This window comes from Thermobia domestica, chromosome 5, assembly GCF_964235325.1.
Source record: "Thermobia domestica chromosome 5, izTheDome1.hap1.1, whole genome shotgun sequence".
NCBI lineage: Eukaryota > Metazoa > Arthropoda > Insecta > Zygentoma > Lepismatidae > Thermobia > Thermobia domestica.
In genome coordinates, this window is record NC_137458.1 from 72,382,029 (window position 1) to 72,384,006 (window position 1,978).

General features: G+C 38.7%; 1 non-coding gene across 1 annotated transcript; it reads right to left on the reverse strand.

Moving 5' to 3' along the window:
- Nucleotides 1-452: 452 nt before the first annotated feature.
- On the reverse strand, nucleotides 453-526 carry TRNAR-UCG (transfer RNA arginine (anticodon UCG)). Its single transcript has one exon. It is a non-coding gene; the product is annotated as a tRNA-Arg (tRNA).
- Nucleotides 527-1,978: the final 1,452 nt, after the last annotated feature.

The following is a 1,978-nucleotide window of genomic DNA, read 5'->3' on the forward strand; positions in this document are numbered from 1 at the left end:
ACAATAAACTTTTATACCTGCGCTTTAATGGAGTACATTGCGTTGACTGTTATGTTCAACATCAAATAATTTTACCACATTCTCTAAGCAATATTCATTACAAGTTTTCATTCTACTGAAAGGAAACAAAGATAGCTTAGGCGACAGTTTGCCATACGATTTCTTACACTCTGCAAAGACACTTGCTCGGATATCGTTTTCACAAAATACATTAACCAAATTACTTTTTACATGAATTCCTGATGACATTAAATGCATATTCTCAATGAGCAGTTCATCCTTAATACTTGCGCCAGAGATGTGGGTTATTGAGGGGGGATTTAGATTTCTGGGCTTTCGGATCTAAGGTACCACCCCGGCATTTGCCTGGTGTGAATGAGGAAAACCCAGGAAAACCTCATTCAGGGTGGCTGGCCTGAAAAAGTGTTTTTTTTAACATTTTTTCGACCGAGTGCCCCCACCGGGAATCGAACCCGGGACCGCTCGCACCGAAGGCGAGAGCGATAGCGACTACGCTACGCGGGGCCACATTTAGGTTATTGAGATTAATATAATTACTTTATATGAATGTGTAAGTAGCTATGTGTGTTTTGTATCAGATCGTTTGTAGAAAGAGTTAAACATAAAAATAAAAAAGGTTAACAAGAGCAGAGAAAACAAAAAAAAAAAAAAATATTAACTGTAAGATATATTGTGTACAAACATCAGGAAGTACAATACAGCAAACTAGTATTTTGTATGTCCAACAGGGGCTTTCTGCAGTGTAGCGAATCATCCAGGCATGTTGGTAACAAGGTTATTGCAAAACCCAGCGTCGATTTCGTGGAATCACACCCGGAATACCTGTTCTGTGATTTCCATTCTACTCGAGATAATTGTCTATTCAATCTTCTGCTCATATTGACTCACACATTTTCGATTGGATTCACACCAAGTGAGTTTGGAGGCCACATCAGTCTCTAAATACTCATATTCTTGAAGCACGTACTGTATTAACGATTTTCGGTCGGTGACATGAAGCATTAACGTCCTGGAAAACGGAATAGTCCATATTTGCTTCACAAAAGTAATATTTAACTGTTTTAAAAACTTTACGTATCAGAATTTGAAGATATTTTCGTACATCAACTGACCCTTCACATATATCAATCGTTTTGACGTCTTTAGCGGTGAAGCAAAGCCACGCCATCACTCACTGAGTGAATATTTGCAACTCTTAAATGCAATCCTTGTCAAGTTCCACGCTCGTGCGTATCCACAACTTCACGCTATAATCGTTTGCCACTATTCTAAACTTCTTTTTGGCGGAGAAATTGACGTGTTTCTAGTTGCCTTAAGTCCAAGTTGCATATCGGCTCTCACACCTATGTGTTGATGCCCTCTGTGATTTTGTCAGTTTCAGGTTGTTACGAAGTTTCTTCTTCGTAATATCCTCTTCATACAGTAAAGACAATACAGCTGTACGAGTAACTGCAGTTTCCAGGTCATCTCGAATTAGAGAAGCGAGTTGTCGGGAACTCATTCCTTCATTGTGCAATGCTATTGGTTTTATTTGGCCATCTGCTGTGGTTGATGCTTTCTTTTCTGTATCACATTGTTGATAAACGGACGATTGTTATGCTGTCTTTGATTGTGAATTACTCTTCCTGCCGTCAAGTGGTGGATTTTGAGTATTCCACCCATCTCCCTTCGAGATTTACCGTAGCTGAGCAAAGTAAGAATTATGTCTTGTTCACATGGCGACGAATCACATTTCTTACCTACCTTATTTGTTTACAGTCCATATATATATATATCAACAATATCAAACAAAAACAACGCTGCACGATAAGAATACTGCCATTTGACACTGTCCAAACATTGAGAAACCAAAGAACAATAAATACTATTTACCTGGACCTACACATCTCAAATTCAAAGCAGAATTCTTCCTACAATAACTTGCGAGGTGCTCTCACTGCCATCTGAAGAGAATATT